Source organism: Lissotriton vulgaris, chromosome 6 (genome assembly GCF_964263255.1).
Source record: "Lissotriton vulgaris chromosome 6, aLisVul1.2, whole genome shotgun sequence".
Classification (NCBI taxonomy): Eukaryota; Metazoa; Chordata; class Amphibia; order Caudata; family Salamandridae; genus Lissotriton; species Lissotriton vulgaris.
The window spans coordinates 315,105,801-315,117,497 of record NC_141694.1 but is presented as its reverse complement, the minus strand read 5'-3'; the positions used below and the strand labels follow the sequence as shown (position 1 = coordinate 315,117,497).

Genomic DNA, 11,697 nt, shown 5'->3' with positions numbered 1-11,697 from the left:
GGGACGTAAGTTTTTTTCATGAAACAGTCTTGTAAAATTGGGCAAAGAAAAGGTATTTTCCTCTTGCGTTGATTCTTTGGCTTCGGGACTTCAGGTGGCCGTATTCCACACCGGGAGTCGTCTTTTGGTTCCGCTCTGGTACCGGCAAAGAAAAGGAAACGAGGGTCAGGACAAAATAATGACGTGATACTTCTCAAGAGACCGGGAGTGAGGGAAGAACCGCCGTGAGCTCGTGCACTACTTAAATCTACCCCTAACAGGTGGGGAAAGGAAGTGCTTGTGCAGGGGCTGAGGGTTTAGGGCTTTTCTACAGGAACATTCACTGCTGTTTCCTCCGCCCGACCCAACCCGCTACCCGGCCCCGTACATCTTGGAGCCACGCTCCTCCCATGGGAACGTGGCAGGGCGAAGCGTGGAACCGTTGGCCTCCTGGCGTGTCCTTCTCCTTCTGGTCCGAGTCCTGGTAACTCCCGTCGTCTTCCACGTGTGCCTCCGCTCCTTGGGAAACGCTGTCCGACGAGGTTTCTGTCCTTCCGGCTTTTGACGCCGTTACGCTTTCAGGGGGTGGAGACTCGTTACCTTGGTCCGAAGTTTTAAAGGGACCGTCTGAATTACTGATCGGGATCCAGACTGACTCGTCCTCTTCGGTCCATGACGCTGGAGTATTCTGTGGGGACAAGGGGCACGGTAAAAGAGGTGTGGCTGTCCACCATTCTGCAGTAGTCAGAGGTTCCGACACCCGTGCCCCGTCACAGAATAATAGAGAGTATAAAGGCTTGCATAAAAAGGTAGATGGTACAAGGTGTACTGCAAATACCAGTAGTTAGAATCATATTATATGCCAAAAGGCAGAGTTACATAAATGTAGATGCAGTAACATTACAAAGGGATGGTGTGAGAGATACAAGGGTATGCAGAAAGATGAAAGCCAAAAAGAGAACAAATATTTCAAGAAACACGTCCAGGAGGATGCTAACAAGATGGCATAGTAAACGGTTTCTACAATTTTTAAATTAATGACATATCGAGCACCTTGAAGATTTACTTGGAGAGTGCTGGGGTTTACAGACTGCACAAAGAACTAAATTTAAAAGTCTCTGCATTGCTCACAAAGCGGTTTACGGCTCAGCCTCCAAATATATTAAAGATCGGCTCCCTAGGTATTTTCCCACTAGGTCTCTCCGGTCAGCTGAGGCATGTAACCTACTTTGCCCTCGGTATAACCTCACATCCAAGGGCGGCAGAGCCTTTTCTAGCACTGTCCCCCTGGCATGGAACCTTCTCCCGGTTGAACTCAGGAAAGAAACAAACCTATTGCTGTTCAGGAAAAAGCTGAAGACAGTGCTTTTTGCGGAGGCATGGGGGCCTCTGTGATCCGTTTTTTTCGCCTACTGATGTTGTGTTTCCACTGATAGCGCTTAGATACCCCTGGTGATATAGCGCTTTACAAACTCATAATAACATAACATATTACACAGCATTCATCCATCAACCATTTATTCATTTAGGCACACCATGGGTGCAGAGTTAGAAGTGGGCAGGCGGCACATATGCATGATAATAAGATATCGAATACTTAAGGCCGCCCTCAAACAAGCATAGCACCTGGGACCGCTTCCAAGATACATCAGCATTTATTGCTTACAGTAAAATTCTGAGTGCAGCTACTCTTTGTGCTTAATTAATAGACACCATGACTTAAGCGCATGAGACTGCATTTACTGTAAGACATACTCTTTGCAGCTTCATATACCTTTTTGCCTCGTAAGGAGTGGATGCAGGTTGGTACAATCTGCATGCAAAGCACTGCTATTGATGATGGTGCAGGTTATTATAACGTGCACATCTTCTGCCCCCATACAAAGAGTGCATCATTGGCCTTGTTATTCACAACTCCTGCCTGGCCACCTTATGCAGGAAGTGTATGCAACGTTCTACTTCTTTGTACCATGCACACATTCTACAGATAGGAGGTGCAGGTCCCTGCTTTATGGAACAATGCACACGTGTTGCAAGAAGACCATGTGGCATTTGCTTTATGGAATGGTGCATGCATTATGCAGGTAGAGGTGTATGTTTCTGCTTTACGGTTTGTGCGCACATCTGCAGGAAAAGGGGGCTTGTTGCAGCTTTATCATGCAGTGCACACCTGCGGTGATAGGACACAATTTCTGTTTAACATTTGTATTCATTGCTTATGCAAGGATAGAGCATCGTCACTGCCTTACAATGCAAGGTAAACGACATGCAGGTAAACTAATGGGGGTAGTGGGGGGGTGCTCTGCTTTATGGCTTCATGCACACCTTCTGCAGATATCTGGTACACGTTCCTGCTTTACTATACTACATACACCTGATGCAAGCTATAAGACGGGTGCTGCTGTACTGTATTATGCATACCTTCTACAGGGAGAGAATATGTGTGTTTTACTGTATCATGCATACTTCCTGCACGGAGAAAGAAGATGCTGCTTTATTGTACCATGCATACACCCACATTGAGAGAATAGGTGCTGCCATGCTGTACTACGAATAACTTTCCACCTGCAGGGAAAGAGAGTGGGCACTGTTATATTGTACTATGCACACTTCCTGCATGGACAGCATGCGTTGTTGTATATTGTATTATACATCTTATCTGCAAGTAGAAGTGGATTACTGTTATACTGTATATGTTCCTGCTTTATAATACCATGCATTCTACCTGCAGGGAGAGTATGTAGGTTAATGCTAACTGTACCATGCACATCTTTACAGTAAAAGAGCAGGCACTATAGTGTATCATGCACATCTCCTGCAGGGACAAAGTACATGTTCTTTTTTGCTTTATGTCTCATGCACACCTTCTGTCAGGGAAATTTAGCTAATGCAATTTTAATGGGAATGTTCAGTTACATGCTTTGTTGGACAGTCTTTATTTCCTGCATAATGATCTATTAGCCATATGGAAGAGGTGTAGTGCAGCACGGGCAACTGGCTTTAAATTTGGGAATCACAATTTCAATTGGTGTTAGATTATACCAGCACAATGTGACTTGTGGCAATAGCTTGCTTAATCTTTTCGATGATCCATAGCATCTAGATACCCTTACAGGTGACTTTGTGCTTAATAAATGTGTATTATTGTTATTAGCCATAAGCGCATAGAAACCTGATGTCAAAATAAGAGCTGCTTGCCTCATTTTCATATACAATAAAAATACAGGACTGTACTCATAACATCAGTTTACAAAATAACATTGAGTTTTGTACCCAGCTAGCATACACGCACAAGTAAACAAAATTAGGCACACTGCTTGCACCCGTTTTTTACTATCCACCGCCATTCCCTCCTTCGTGAATGAGACTCACAGGCAAGGAATCGAGGAATGAGGTTGTCTGCCATGCAATACAACACCTCCCTGCTCAATCAATCAATCAATCAATCAATCAAGACATTTATAGAGCACACTACTTACCAGGAGGGTCTCAAGAAGGCGCTTGGGGGAGGGGGGGGGGGGGTGCTGCTACTGCTCGAACAGCCAGGTCTTGAGCTTCTTCCTGAAGGAGAGGTGGTCTTGGGTCAGGCGCAGGTCGGTCGAGAGGGAGTTCCAGGTCTTGGCGGCCAGGTAGGAGAAGGACCTTCCTCCTGTAGTCGTTCTTCGGATGCGGGGGACGGCGGCGAGGGCGTGACTGGCTGATCGGAGGTGGCGTTTGGGAGCGTAGAAGTTGATGCGGTTGTTGAGGTAGCTCGGGCCTTGATCGTGTAGGGCTTTGTGTGCGTGGGTGAGGAAACAGAAGGTGATTATTTTGTTGACGGGGAGCCAATGCAGGTCTCTCAGATGTCCGGAGATGTGGCTGTGTCGTGGGTTGTCGAGGATGAGTCTGGCTGAGGTGTTCTGGATCCGCTGGAGTCTCTACTGGAGCTTGGCGGTGGTTCCGGCGTAGAGGGCGTTGCCATAGTCCAGTCGGCTGGTGACGAGGGCCTGGGTGACCGTCTTCCTGGTCTCGGTGGGGATCCACCGGAAGATCTTCCGTAGCATGCGCAGGATGTTGAAGCACGACGAGGAGACGGCGTTGACTTGTCTGGTCATGGAGAGGGAGGAGTCCAGGATGAAGCCCAGGTTGCGTGCGTGGTCTGTCGGTTTGGGTGCGGTGCCCAGGGAGGGGGGCCACCAGGAGTCGTCCCAGGCGGAGGGCGAGGAGCCCAGGATGAGGACTTCCGTCTTGTCTGAGTTCAGTTTCAGGCGGCTGGTCGTCATCCATTCGGCTACGTCTTTCATCCCTTCGTGAAGGTTGGCTCTGGCGGCGGCGGGGTCGTTGGTCAGGGAGAGGATCAGCTGGGTGTCGTTGGCGTAGGAGATGATGTTGAGGTTGTGTTGGCGTGCGATGGCCGCGAAGGGGCTCATGTAGACGTTGAAGAGGGTGGGGCTCAGCGAGGATCCTTGAGGGACGCCGCAGATGACTTTGGTGGCCTCTGACTTGTACGGTGGTAGACGGACTCTCTGATTTCTTCCGTCGAGGAAGGAGATGATCCATTCCAGTGCCCTCTCCTGGATTCCGACGTTGCTGAGGCGCTGCACTAGGGTGCGGTGGCAGACAGTGTCGAATGCTGCGGAGAGGTCTAGGAGGATGAGGGCCGCTGTTTCTCCGTTGTCCATCAGGGCTCGGATGTCATCGGTGGCAGCGATGAGGGCGGTCTCGGTGCTGTGGTTGGCTCGGAAGCCAGACTGTGAGGGGTCGAGGGATCCATTCGTCTCGAGGAAGGCGGCCAGCTGTTTGTTGACGGTCTTCTCGATGAATTTGGCTGGAAACGGGAGGAGCGAGATGGGGCGGTAATTCTTGAGTTCGGTGGGGTCCGCAGTTGGTTTCTTTAGTAGAGCGCTGAGTTCGGCGTGCTTCCAGCTCTCCGGGAAGGTGGCGGTGTCGAAGGAGGTGTTGATGATGTCCCGCAGGTGGGGTGCGATGACAGCGTCGGCCTTGTTGAAGACGTGGTGAGGGCAGGGGTCGGTCGGAGATCCGGAGTGGATGGAGTTCATCATGCGGACGGTGTCTTCGGTGCTGATCGGAGTCCAGGCGCGGAGGGGGTTGGGGGGGGCGGGGGGCGTTGGTGCGGTCGTGGCATGCGTCGGTTGAGTGCTGAAGCTGTTGTGTATGTCCGCGATCTTGTTGTGGAAGTAGGAGGCGAGGGAGTTGCAGAGGTCTTGCGATGGGGTGATGTCGTTGTTGCCGGCATTGGGGTTGGAGAGCTCTTTCACGATGTTGAAGAGTTCCTTGCAGCTGTGTGCGTTGTTGTCCAGCCGGTCCTTGAATGCAGTTTTCTTGGTGGCGCGGATCAGTTGGTGGTGCTTCCGGGTGGCAAGCTTGAAGGTGGTCATGTTGTCCGGTGTTGGTTCCCTTCTCCAGACTTCCTCGAGGGCTCGGCAGTTCTTCTTGGAGCTCTTGAGTTCGTCGGTGAACCATGGGGCTTTCTTGCTGCCGGGTCTGCTGGGCGGGGTCCTCAGTGGGGCGAGTTCGTCCGCGCAGTTGCTGATCCACTTCCCCCTCCCCCCACCCTTATTGCTGGCCCAGCGAGAGCAACCAGTATGAGTGTTAAAGACGATTAATTTGTTAAATAGAAATGTTCTAATAGACCGCTGCGCATCAGAGGCATGGGCGGATTTCAAGGCCCTCCTCTCTCTCTAACTCCAATTTGCTTTTTTTTATGTTTGGCAGCCTTCAGCTTTCCATTTTTTTATTAGTATTTCCATATTTGGTGTGCACTTTGATGGTGAACATTTCCAGAGGGGAAGAAAAGGTGGGGGCGGGGGAGGGAAGCAGGTGGCAGGAAGTGAAGGGGAGGGGGGCGAGGCAAGGCCAGGCGGCAGTAGCAGTGAGGTCCAGTAACTTGATAGTCAAATGTTAGCAATCAGCTCTAGCCTGCGCTCAGCAGTAATTTCTAATAACTCTGGCAGACGAGTAAGCCCGGGATAAAATGTGGAGATGATCGTTAAAGGGCATTGTCACGTCTTCAAAGAAGGAATCGGGAAGCGAGGTAGGTGAGAACCGAAACGGCGGGGGACTTCATAGAGTAAAGTCCTCAGTGTGCTGCTGCCTTCTGCATAATATAACACTCTCCTCTCACCCCACATTGCTAAACCAGCGAGGGCGACCAGTGCGAGTGTTGTTGACAGAGTAGTTTTTGGGAAAAAGACACACTAATGGCCGCCGCGCAATACAGCTATTCACGCAATGCACGTTATATCGCCATATATGCGCAGCAGAGCACGCGCGTCCAGTTATGTGTTGTGCCGAAAGTGTATGCATGCTTTTTGAAGTTTCATCCTAGTGAGGGGGGAGGCATCACTGGGCATTTTATTCCAGTGCACAGTTCATTTTGTCCACATGTCGAATAGGAAGCATGCATAGCCACATGCATATCTTATGCCCACGAGAGGACAGTTTGCAGACACAGAGTACATGTTATTTTTTTGCTTTGTTTTATGCACACCTTCTGCCAGCAAAATGTATTTAATGCAATTTTATTTGGGATGTTCTTACTTTGCATTTAGTACCCAGCGAGCGCATACGCAAAAGTAGACACTGGGACCTGGAAACTGAGGAAGTCATCCACTGCACAGGAGACGCCGCAGAGGAGTGGGGACCAACGGATGCACTTGCAAACCTACAAGTACAGTAGGGACACCCAGGGCCGTCAACCCCAGTAGGTACCGATACCAGACACTGACCGCTAGCACAGAGACAATGGCTGTATCATTGCTCACCCTAAACATCAGAAGCATGAAGGATCAGGTCAGGCGGGTCGGAACATTGCGCTTCCTGGCCACCCAGAACCGAGATATCTGCTTTCTGCAGGAATGCGGGATTCCGTACGCCCAGTCGTACAGCCAGCTTGAACGGCAGTGGACGCACGGGCCATCTAATTGGTCTGGAGGAAACGATTGCAAATCATCTGGAGTGGCCATTTTGATCAGGGGAAGGCATTTCACCGTGGACAAGGTCACCGAGCAGGTCAACGGCAGAGTGCTGGTCGTGGACGGCTCGTGGACCGGTGAGCCCGTTGGGCTCATCAATGTCTATGCCCCCCCGGAAAAGAATGAGCGACTCGAGATGTTCAGGGTGCTCAGGATGCAACTCGTGACCTCCAGAACCATTCTGATGGGTGGTGATTTCAACTGCATAGTAGAGTTGGATGGACGCAGTGGGTCAGGCTCTGCAGGAATGGATGTGACGTCCAGGCTGTTGGTGGAGATGATAAAGCAGGCATCCCTCCAGGACGTCATCGGGAGCATAGGGCAGAACGCCAGGAACTACTCCTGGAGTAAGCCGGACGGATCAGTGCGTTCACGTGGCTCAAATCCACCCGAGTGACTTACCACCCTCACCTATAATTACTCAGTAAGAAGTCAGCCGGACAGTGGAGAAGAATAAACAAGATCATTTTATTAGGCTACAAACTCTCATATGAGAGGGCCCTGTCCGACCTCACCCCTAAGAGTGCGCCGAGAGGACTAACTCATATCATCACAGCAATACATTATAACATGGTACAGCGAAGTAAAACACGCCCCTTCTGGAAAAATACTGGACCCCAGAGAGAGGAATAATGGCATCATACAAGAGGCATCTGCACCTGCAAAAGCAACATTTGGCTATCTCTGCCCAAGGCCGCAGAGCCGGGCCTCAGCGTCTCTGGTGCATGAGAACATTACTGATTAGAAACGTGTTAGTTTCGGCCACAGCTAACTGAGAAACAAGAAACTGCTGCATTAGGGTTTTTCTTATTCCTACGGGAGGGGGAAGTGAGCGAGCGCGACTTGCAGACACAGAGGAATACTCAAAATGGAGGCACACAAGCTAAGCTAAAGAAACTAAATATCACCACACGTATAAATGAGTAATTACATGAAGAGTAATGATAACGTAAAAGCATGAGCATATACTTCATTAGTTAGACACATGATGCTAACTTGCATATGTAAATGATAATGGGTGGGGCATCGAACATGAAACCAATCAACGGATCGACCTCCTACTCACCTCCCCAACAGTGAAGCCTGGGCGAAGCTCCATGGTCGCCGTCCACTTCTCTGACCACAGAGCAGTCAGTTTCGAGGGGGAACTTACAGGGAAGTTCCCCGCTGGCCCAGATTTGTGGAAGCTGAACTGCTCTTTGCTGGACAACGAGGAGTTAGTGGCGAACCTCAGAGACGTGTACATAGAGTGGAAGGACATGAAGGGCCTCTTTCAATCCGCCAGCGAGTGGTGGGAATGGGTGAAGGTCAGGTTCAGGAGCTTCTTCCAGGATGCAAGCAGAGCTGCTGCACGGGAAAAGAAGAGGACGTTCAGGGAGCTGCAGAGCAAACTGCAGCATCTGTACGAACTCGAGCTCAGGGGATGGGACGTGGATGACGACCTGGAAGACACCCGAAAAGGGCTCACAGAGCACTTTAGGGAAGAATCCAAGAAAATCATCTTCAGGACCAGAACCGAGAACCTCGAGAAGGGCGAGAAATGCAACTCGTTCTTCTTTAAGAAAATTCACTCAGCCCACACACCGCTGGTGAAGCTTCGGGACTCGGAGGGCAACCTCCAAAGTGAGAAAGAGTATGTCATGAAAGTCGTAACCGACTTTTACGGCAAACTCTACTCACCGAAGGCGTCAGAGAGGGCCCAGGCGCACAGTTTCCTGGAGAGCATCTCGAAGACACTGGGTCCGGAAGAGAGAGAAGGCCTGGACGCGCCTTTCACCCTGGAAGAGCTGCACTTGGCCGCCACAACCTACAAGAGAGGCAAGACACCCGGGAATGACGGTCTCCCAGTGGAACTATATGTCGAACTGTGGGATCTGATCGGGCCGGATGGAGGAGATGGTGGGCAAGGGCAGTATGCCCCAATCCCTGCGAGAGGGTATGATAACACTCTTGTACAAACAGAAGGGAGAGAGAGAAGACCTCAAGAACTGGAGGCCCATCTCTCTCCTCAGTGTGGACTACAAGATTCTCGCGAAGGTGATGGCCAACTGCCTAAAGAAAGTGGTAGCAAAGATAGTCCACCCTGACCAGACCTGTGGTATACCGGGACGGCAAATCGCGGACAGCCTGGCCCTGGTCCGGGACACAATCGAGTATGTCAAGGGCCGCAAGGTCCCGACGGCCTTGGTCAGCCTGGACCAGGAGAAGGCGTTCGTCCGCGTTTCCCATGAGTTCATGGACCGGGCACTCAGGGCACTGTGCCTGGGGGACTTCTTCTGCGACGTGGTGAAAACAATGTACACAGACATCTCCAGCACGGCAACAGTAAATGGCTGGAGTACCGACCCTTTCCCGGTCCTATCAGGGGTGAGGCAGGGATGCCCGCTCGCCCCCCTCCTGTTCGTATGCGTCATTGAACTCCTCGCGGAACGCATCCGGCAGAACAGGAACATCAGAGGAGTGAAGGCACCGGGAAGCGGAGGAAACGGACTAGTGAAATGCTCCCTCTACATGGACGATGTCTCAGTATTCTGCGCGGACGGACCGTCCATAAGGGAACTGGAAAGGACTTGTATCGAGTTTGGAAAGGCATCAGGAGTGAAGATCAACAGCGCCAAGTCAGAAACCCTACTCTTCGGACACTGGGCCTTCCCCCGGGACCCACTGCCATTCCCCATCAAACAGGACTCCCTCAAGATCCTTGGAGTCTGGTTCGGTGGAGAGGGCCCAGCGAAGAAGACCTGGGAGGAAAGACTGGTGAAGACTCGACAGAAGCTGGGACTCTGGAGCCTCCGGAAGCTGACGATCGAAGGGAAGTCTATGGTCCTGCGGAACGAGACCCTGCCAGTGCTCCAGTACGTCGCTCAAGTATAGCCGGTGCAGACCAGTACGGCCAAGGCCATCACGAGAATGATCTTCTACTTCATCTGGAGCTCAAAGATGGACAGAGTGAAGAGGGCGGTGATGTTCAAAACCCACGACAAGGGAGGCAAGGGAGTGCCGGACATCGCCACCATCCTGAGAGGAACCTTCGTGTGCAACTGCGTGAGGACCACCCTGAGGGCCGAAGACGAGAGCCATGCCGGCTTTCTGATGGCACGCTTCTTCCTGCTGCCAACGTGGAGACGCCTGGGATGGGCAGAGTGGCTGATGACCTTCCCGTACAACTGGGAGACCCCATGGTACTACAAAGAAGTGGAGAAGTTCGTAAAGGAGTTCGACCTGGAGGCATGTAGCCCCGCCGGATGGACCCCCCCGACTTGTCCAACGACAGATACGTGCCAGAGACATCAGCGAGCCGATCAGCGCACTCCCCTCAGCCACAGCAGACCACGTGTGGGGAAACGTTGCTTCCAAACGCCTGACAAACCAGCACAAGGACACCGCCTGGATGGCCATCCAAGGAGGGATCCCTGTGAGAGCCTTCATGCACGCAGGAAGACTCAACCGATACAAGTCCTGCCCCAGAGGGTGCTGCGCGGACGAGACAACATACCATCTCTTCTGGGAGTGCTCGTACGCACAGGACCTGCTGAAGGCCATAGGCACAGAGCTTAGAGCCTGGATACCTACGACCTGCATCACGGCTGCCTCGGTGATGTATGGACTATTCCCAGGGACACACGCACTGGAAAACCGCCAGGGATGCTGGAGGCTCCTGTGCTGCTTCAAAGATGTTCTTCTGTTCTCCAGAAACCGCCAGGTAGTAGGGAAAAAGGAGACATCAACCATGGGATGCTGTAAGATGATCCACAGCCTCCTGCGCAACTACGCAGCACTGGACAGATCAGATGAGGACAGCGAAGACGAAACCTGAGTACCCAAGGGGGGGCCTGCCACGCAGGGGCCCCAGAAAGACGCAGGGAATGAAAGCAACCCCAACGGAGGCCAGCTTGTACGCGCAAGGGGCCCCGAAGGGAACACTAACCTACTTCTTCTTATTTTTTTCCTTCAATCCAGGAACCTGCTTGGGCGACAGGAGAGAGGAAAAAACGGATGAAGACAGGTGGAGTAAATGTACTAATAATTTACTGTATGTATTTTATTACCGTGACCTTTTTCCTTCACAGGTAAACGGTCAATGGGATAGCTTGCGCACTTGTTGCCAAGTTTGTTACCAACGACTTACGAATAAATAGGGTGTTGTGGAAGGTGACGATTGATGTATCCGAACCGGAAATGACGCCCTGACACGTAGAAAAAATAAAAATCTGTTCTTATCAGTTTAATATCTGATACGTCCTCTATCTGGGGACCATATCTTAAATTGATTTTTGGAACAGGGAGATGGAATAGGAGCTTGCTCTGTCCACTCCACGCATCAACCTGGTATTGCAGTACCTCCAGGAATGGTGCACTTCCCCACCTGGGGAAAACAATGCTGTTGAAAAATAGACGAGAAAACGAAAATAGCGCTTCACTACCAAACCCTGTAAAGTGGCGCTATTGTGTTTGCGTGTGAATAAAAGCAAACTGGTCACTGTGTCTTGCCTTAATTATGTATGTATTTTACTTAATTGCCACTTAGCGGCCACCCGGCAGTGCGTTATTTATTTATTTATTTTTAACTTTTTTTTTCTTCTTCTATTTTTTCCCTTCTCCATCCAGACGCTGCACTTTGAAAAGAGACACACGTGGGAAAAAGACTGTTTTTGCAGCAGCACAGTTTCATTGGTTTTTGGATCCATTTCACTTGGGAACGAATGGAGGAAGGTTCTCAGCAAGTCAGTAGGATGGAGGGAGG

At 51.0% G+C, this 11,697-nt stretch overlaps 1 pseudogene; it reads left to right on the top strand.

The window, feature by feature from the left end:
* The first annotated feature begins 11,135 nt into the window (after positions 1 to 11,135).
* LOC147707208 (U2 spliceosomal RNA) lies at positions 11,136 to 11,316 on the top strand (annotated as a pseudogene).
* The last annotated feature ends 381 nt before the right edge of the window (positions 11,317 to 11,697 follow it).